Below are 7,549 nucleotides of genomic sequence, written 5' to 3' on the forward strand. Positions count from 1 at the left end.
TGCTTTGGCATCGACCCACCAGTCACTTAACCCTAAACACCAATACTTCTTGTATAGAACTTTGAGATTCACCAGGATGGTGTGAAATCCACCCATCAGTGGTATGATTTTTTCATACCTATCTTGCTGAAGGCAAGAAAGGATCACATTTTACTGTTGATAGCTTCATCTGCATGTGCAAAAATGTAATCTACTTGCAGGTCATCAGCTATTTGCAGGATCATATCCATGTACCACTTGATTACATTATCACTTAGAGGTAGGGGGACGACAGGGAGGTACTCCAGCTTGCACTTGCTAGTTTCGCACTTCGTGACATTCTTCATAAATGAAGTCCAAGATCCAACTGGTCCCAGCAGTTCTTTGTCAACATCAGGAAGACACAGGTCCATGCAGGTATCTCTGACAGCACTTACTAATACCCAGGCTATGTTGCATTGAAGAGAGTCATCTATCAGCTTTGAATCTTTGTAATCATCAGTGAAGTCTGGAAATGATGGAGGTGGTGTCTTATTCTTCTTAGGGATCTTGAAGGATCCATAGTCTGGTGGCTCGTTGTCTTGAATATCTTGCTCATGCTCCTTTCTTGGAACTGTAGACCCTGCTGAGGGATCACCATCATGTCTGGCTTGGAAGATTGTCCCTGTTGTGTGATGTGTAGTGTGTGCTCTGGTAAGAGTTTTGCTGCTTGCCGTCTGAATTATCGAAGGTGACATGAACACTGCGGCCGCTAATAAAACCGGGAGGGAGCATCTGCTTATGTTGCATGGTAACTGACTTTGTCCAATTGCTATTCAACTGGCGCACATCAGAGTATGAGATTCCAACCCCGCAGCGATGAAGAAGTGTCGTGGCTTCCTTTGCTGCCTGTTATCCGATGAACAGTTAGACTCAGTGCAGTTCCAATAGGCAAATGCTCAGAGGTTACCACCTTCTCCCAACTCTGGCTGATAGCTGAAATTTTTTCTGCTTCTGCTTTGCTTGGAGAACAGGCATAACCATTAGCATCGACGGATCTCCGTGGGTTTATTGACCAACTGATGGCGTTGTATAGACATTGTAGGGGTCTATAACTATCTAGAAGACTATATAACTCTTCCGCATCAAGAGGCCACTTGATTGTCTGTCTTTGGGTAATCTTTCTGTAGTCTTGCAAATGCTTTGGTCAAATCCATCTCTCCTGAATGGTAGCCGCAGTGTACGCAACAGGATTCACTTCACTGGAGTGCACCAGTAACCGTTTGCCTATCTTGTGGTAAGAGACTGACTCGACAAACTTCTCAATTAATCTTTTTTTCAGTGTGTAGGTCTTTGAGATAGGTGGGTCCGAAATTCCTTCATCTTCACCCATTTCCTTGATGTCATTTATCAACTCTGACAGCAGGTATGCATCAGGATTTTCAAGGACATTTCTGGTGAATAGGCAGAAGAACTGATCCATAATGCATGTTCTTTGTGTTTCCTGTTTCTCAGCATCCAGTGAAAGTGACTTCGCGTCATGACCGTACATATAGGTAAAGCTTCGGTAACATCGCTTATGATAGTAGAGGTCCTGCGCAAAGACGTCATATGATGTTCCACCAAGAAGGATCTTCAATCTGACAGCATCTTCGTGGTGTTTATTGGTAGAATCCTCGATCCATTTCTCCATTGCCTGCTGAGATTGGTGAAAGCGTTATCTTCACAACACCTTCCAAGTCCACCTTCATTAAAAGCATTTTCATCAGCGACCGATGCTTCATTGCAAACAAAGCAGACCTTCTTTTGCAGTGATCCCCGCCGAACTCTGTATGGCTGAGGCGCAGGTTGGCTAGTGGATGATTCTGAACCTGATTCTTCTGCAGACCCTGATTGCTGAAGTTGGCGTGACTGACTTTCTAGACGGCCCAATCTATTTGAAAGTTGATACGACAACTGTCATGAATTATGAACTCATGTTTCTCTAAATCTAGCCTAAATGTCGCTAATCTAAATTCTGAATACGGGAACTGTGAGGACAAAGCTAACCTGCTGTCAATACAAGCCCAACTCTCTACTAATCCTTTCAGTGACTCAAGTGCAGCTAGTCTAATCTTGGCCATGTCTTCATTATCAATGACCAGTTTGTTGCAGAGACTACAAAGTCCTCTACTTGGCCCTTTGCTTAGAAATGGAGTGGCTGCCATTTTGTTATCCTTTCCACGGTTTCAATGAATCTGAAATAAACTTCTGGTTAGTTTCATAAGAATGATACAGATGGTATGCAATTTCTTCAAACTTTCATGAAGAGAAAATTCATGAGAGTGTGAAGTTATTGCTTGTGTCATAAATTACTGTTTATGAGACATTATTATGGCCATTCAGACCCTTTAACATGACAATAAACCTTAAATGATTGAAATTAAGTAGTGCACAGTGTAAAGATATTCACAAAATCACAGTGATTAGGAAATAACCGATAATGCATATCAGCCTATGCAGCTATAGTGAATTTTTACCGTGAAAGAGTAGCCTATGGTTCAAAGTGATGACCAGATTTGAATTCCTTGCCCCTGAAAACCTAGGGATAGAGACCAATATTATTGTCATAGCCCATCTAGAACTGGAGTCATAGCAATCTGTAAGTTGGTGGGACGACTCCGGCGGCCATCTTTGATTTCGCCAGGATAAATCCATTTTTTTCGGAATTTATACTAGAGGGTCATATTCCTCTGCCTAAAAATAGCTATTCTGGGAGAAAAAAGCATCTTGATAGCTAAACCCAACGGCGTGAAAAAATATTTTGTGATTTTGGGCGGCCATTTTGGATTTTGGCCGCCATCTTGGATTTCGGGCAAAATTTCAGATGGCCCAAAAGCTTATTTGAATCAGCATGGTTCAAAGTACCAGAATCAGTTTAGAAAACCTTGACCCCAAAAAAGGGCAGTTTTTGCCTGGCTCCGACCTGTCTAATAATTGAATTATTCAAGCATCATCAAAACATATTAATTAGAAGTACGTTGAGTAGAGTCCACTGAAGTATTCGAGTTTTGCATTTACTTTAGACATACGCTGACAGACTGTGAAAATGCTCTAACATTACAAGGCCATTGATCTTCTTACAAGACATCGAAGATTAGACAAATTCCTGCTAGGAAAGGGAGGATTAAAATCCCCGAAGGTATTAAAGTCATCCAAATATCACATTGACCAGTTCATAAACTATAGAATAAATTGCTCACGTCAAACTGGAGTCAAAGAATGTTGTAGCTGAATTTTTCCCCCCTATATAGGTATGCTGGCCCATCTTTCATGGATTTGTAAGCGTGTTTTTAAATACTGTGATGGCATGAACCCTTTTGTGAGGCTCGAGAAATTTTAAATTACTTCTAATTCAGTCTTTCAGTCTTGGGTTTGTATACAGTTTGCCTTTGGATGTAGTTGTCACACACACACAGAAGAGAAAGAGAGAGAGAGAGAGAGAGAGAGAGAGAGAGAGAGAGAGAGAGAGAGAGAGAGAGAGAGAGAGAGAGAGAGAGAGATAATGTTTTTTTCACTTCACTTTCATTGTTTATTCGTGTTAACTTTTTGTGTAATTATTCATGTTTGTTCAGTATAGATACTGCCCTGTTAACAGGGACTTCAAAATGGTGCATAAAACCGTAACCCATTTTACACTTAACGACAAGTTTGTGATAAATGATATTCATTCGTTCTTTATAACCCATAGCACACACAGTTACCTGTATAGGCCAGTCTCTCGACTTGCCTATCCATTTCCGGACCTTCTCCTTTCTTCTCAATTCCCCTTGTCCAAACCGTCCCCTGTCCATCTACGTTCATCCATCAAATGGATAGTCAAACCTCATCTCACTGCCTGTCACTTTATTGTCCAAACGCCACCTCTCTCTCGCTCTCTCTCTCTCTCTCTCTCTCTCTCTCTCTCTCTCTCTCTCTCTCTCTCTCTCTCTCTCTCTCTCTCTCTCTCTCTCTCTCCACTCACATGGACTAGACAACGGATTGTTGTTTTAAATGTTTTTGGGAACTGGTAAGTTTACTCTTAAGAATCATGTTCATTCATAGGGAAGCGAAGGGAACATTACAGAAATTGAAGTGTGTTTTATAAGCGTCAGTGAATTTTCATGTTTTCATACGTGTGGACTGAATATTTGGTATCTATGTTTCAGTAGTATTTTTTTTTTTCTCTCTCTCTCTCTCTCTCTCTCTCTCTCTCTCTCTCTCTCTCTCTCTCTCTCTCTCTCTCTCTCTCTCTCTCTCTCTCTTTATTTGTTCCGGAAGGTAGTATCAGCATATATATATATATATATATATATATATATATATATATATATATATATATATATATATATATATATATATATATATATATATATATATATATATATACATAATGTATGTATACATTATGTATATTTTATTTACATCAGAAATATGAAGACAGGCTTGCAAATGTATTGATATTACCCCTCTATTGAACTTGGAAGACAACGAATCTGAGACAAATCATTGCCCTGATTGCTAGGGCAATGTCACTGTCCCTTGCCTCTGCCATTCATGAGCGACCTTTAAAACCTTTAAAGGGGAATTAAAACGTGCATTAAAAGGATGAATGTAATCCTAATGTCACAGTGATCTATTCATTACTCATGGAAGAATGTGTTTACGTATAACTAAAGTCACCGAATGTTGTAGTCGCTGAAAACTATTTTTATCATCCAATAAATATGTGTTCTCCCATCATGTATGTTATAAAGTGTGTGAATTTGTGAACGTGGTTTTAAATACACACACTGGTGGTATGAATCGTTTGATAATGTCTTAATAAAACTCGAGAAATTCGAGATTATTTCTCTTAAATAAGTCTTTCATTTTGTGTTTGCATATAGTTGGCCTTTGCATAATTTTCAGAGAGAGAGAGAGAGAGAGAGAGAGAGAGAGAGAGAGAGGGGGGGGGGGCAGGAATCCAAGGATGTTATAAATTCACTCTTTTGAGTAATTATTCATGTGTGTGTTCAGGTTAGGGCCACTGAAGGATTCGAATTTATGATACTTTTTACCATAACTGGTTTTTTAAGAGATGAAGGTAAAGTGTGTCCTTATGAGACTCGTCCAATGGAGTTTTTGTTTACTGAAACATATTTGGATCATCGTCTATTTCGTTTTAGATCGCATTGGCTGATTCTGAAAACGTCTTTTGTTGATGTGAAGATGTGTATGCGTTAACTGATCGTGTCAAGCTGGAAATTGGAACTCCATACCATTTTCCTCTTACGAAACCGGAACTGGTGTTCAAGGCCTCTATCTACTCCATAAAGATTTTTATCCTCAACCTTTCCATGGACATCAGATATCTGCTTTCCAGATACTACTGTCCTTGTCTTTTCTATTGGGATGCATGAAGACCTCCTGCTTACAGGGCAACGGAAATATCTATGGTAGTGGTGGCCTATTGGTAGTCTCCCTGTCTGGCACTTGCCGGACTGGGGTTCGAGTCACGCTCAAACTAGATACTTTCTTTAGTGTCTGCAACCTCACCAACCTTGTTAGCTAAGGAGGAGGCGTATGGGGGAGCCTGTAGATCTACCTGTTGAGTGATCACCTGCCATTGCCTGACCCTCTCTAGACCTAGATAGGGAGCTGATCTTATAAGGATATATAGTCATTCTCTAGGGAATTGTCCTGCTAGCTAGGGCAATGCCACTGTCCCTTGGCTCTGCCATTCATGAGTGGCCTTCAAACCTTTGGGCAATCACTTTCACTTGCCTCTGCCATTCATGAGTGGCCTTTAAACCTTGAAAATCTAGCCTTAAATAAAATCGTGAATATTGCTCAAGAATTATTGGCGAGGAATTTTCGCTTGATTTCAGCCTTTATGTCGGTGTTTAGGTATTGAACTGATGCAGATTCTATTGCTACGGGCTGTTTGTTTGTGGTAGATTGCTCATGCTGGTGTAGAGAGAGACTTTAGCTATGGGCATCAAGTATTCTAGGAGAAGGACATTCCAAAACTAAACCATTGTTCTGTATTCTTGGGTAGTGCCTTGGCCTCTGTACCTTGTTTTTTCCACTGTCTTGGACTAGAGTTCTCTTGTTTGAGGGTATACCCGGGCACTCTATTCTCTCTTCATTGTTTATATGTGATAAACTACTTTTACAGCCTATATAGTTTATTTATTTCCTTATATCCTTTCCTCACTGGGCTATTTTCCTTGCTGGATTCTTCGGACTTATAGCATCCTGCTTTTCCAACTAGAATTGTAGCTTAGCAAGTAATAATAATAATAATACCATAGCGATGGTTCTGTTGCAATTGTGCAGGCCACAAGAGAGAGAGAGAGAGAGAGAGAGAGAGAGGAGAGAGAGAGAGAGAGAGAGAGAGAGAGATAACTTCGCAGGAGAACATAGTGTCAGTCTATGAACGGGCGATGATGATGATGATGATGATGAAGAGGCGAATGCAAGCAATCAATTGAGCTAACATCTACGGCCGTTGGATATCACGTTTAGGTTAAATTCACCCCTGATCGGTTCCCCAATAGTTTCTTTCATTATTACCTCCGCCAACGAATTTGGAAGGAGGATATGTTTTTGCCCTGTTTGTGTGTTTGTTTGTAAACAGCTTCTTGGCCACAATTTTAAATGTAGAGTAATGGAACTTGCAGGGATTAACTGTTGTGTAAAAATATAGAAATTATAAAATTTTGGAAGGTCAAAGTCACGGTCAAGCAAAATGTCCAATTCAGGTAATTAGCCATAAGTTTGGACATCGTTGTCACAGAGACTTCAAACTTGGTTCATATTTGAGTATGGAAATCCACGCCAATTGATGTATGTTAAGGTCAAAGGTTAAAGTCAAGGTCGAGCAAAAGGTGGAGAAAAATGAGCTGCCACAGCGGAGGTCTGAACTCTACTGAGTTGCCCCTTTAGTTCTTCATTCTTCTCTGAAGAACCTAGTTGTAATATGTTATTGGGGGAACTTGAAACTTTATTTTTTTTTGTTTAAGTCACTAGGTCTAATTACTGTTGAGTTAAGCGTTTAATGTTATTCTTTAATTTGGAAAGCATGTGTGTCTTTATTTTTGTGTGTCTGTGTGGGGAAAAGGTGTTTGTTGAACTATTTCAGCTTTTTAGATTGATTTTACATCTGTTGATATGATGAATTCAGTGTTTTCAGTGTAACCTTTTGTCTGTCAGTTGGGTGAAGACTTTTTATACCTATGTTTTCAATAAATCGACATTTTTTCAGTAGAAAAGTATTTATATTTTCTAATCTAAGGCTAATTACATCATCTGTGAATAGTGGGAGCTAAATTTGATGCAATAATGATCAAGCAATTAATGCAATAATACAGTGAAGCATTAAAATCAGTTATGCTGTGAAACAGTGTGTTAGAAGGAAAATGAAGTTCTATTCTTGGTTAGTTCCTTTTTTTTTCTTTTTTTTTTATTTTGTTGCTTTGGGAGTAATCTAATCTCTCCTTGTAGCAAAGCTTTTATAGTTTATATAATGATGATTTATTTTAATGCTTTTACTTTTCTTAAAATGTGTCATTTTAATTGTTCATTAGTT

Source organism: Palaemon carinicauda, unplaced genomic scaffold, assembly GCF_036898095.1.
Source record: "Palaemon carinicauda isolate YSFRI2023 unplaced genomic scaffold, ASM3689809v2 scaffold1438, whole genome shotgun sequence".
Lineage (NCBI taxonomy): Eukaryota > Metazoa > Arthropoda > Malacostraca > Decapoda > Palaemonidae > Palaemon > Palaemon carinicauda.